Source organism: Microtus ochrogaster, chromosome 4 (genome assembly GCF_000317375.1).
Source record: "Microtus ochrogaster isolate Prairie Vole_2 chromosome 4, MicOch1.0, whole genome shotgun sequence".
In the NCBI taxonomy this organism is placed as follows: Eukaryota; Metazoa; Chordata; class Mammalia; order Rodentia; family Cricetidae; genus Microtus; species Microtus ochrogaster.
Genome location: NC_022011.1, coordinates 44,609,433 through 44,610,191, shown reverse-complemented (window position 1 = coordinate 44,610,191; position 759 = coordinate 44,609,433).

The window sequence follows — 759 nt, the reverse complement described above, 5'->3', positions numbered from 1 at the left end:
CCCTGACACACACTCTGCCCTCCTGCAGAAAGTGAACACTCCCTGACACACACTCTGCCCTCGTGCTCTCTGTATGGTTTTGAAGAGGCCAAAAGAGGGCTGCTGCAGAGAGGCCCCCAGGCTCAAAGAAACTGGGCACTCTGAGGGACAATACATCCATCCAATCAGAGCCCCCAGAAACACCAAATGTTTTGGCCCTCTGCTCTGAATTTTGGGAAGGGAGAATGCTTGCTGAGCTCCCGAAGTTGGACTGCCATGGAGCTCAGTTATTAATGGAAACTCTCCATACGTGGTTCCTTCCAGCCAGTGACTATGCTCGGTGACTCCCCTGGCAGGGTCTCAGAACTTTTAGTAGCTTGCTGTGATAGATGAGGAAAATGAGGTGTAGAGATACTACTGAGGAATGTGTCCAAGGTCACAAGGCCAAGCAGAGTTGGGGACTGGAGAGAAGGCTCAGCAGTTAAGAGCACTGGCTGCTCTTCCAGAGGTCCTGAGTTCAATTCCCAGCAACCACATGGTGGCTCACAACCATCTGTAATGAGATCTGATGCCTTCTTCTGGTCTGCAGGCAGAACACTGTATACATAATAAATAAATTAATTAATTAAAAAAGAAATGACAGAGTCAAGCTGTCAGTAGAGGGGTGTGGCCCACAGCATTGTCTGCATTGCATTGGAAGTCTGTGAAGTGTGTGTGTGTGTGTGTGTATGCGCGTGCATGCGTGCGTGTGTGTGTGTACAGAAGCTAGAGGAGAAACTC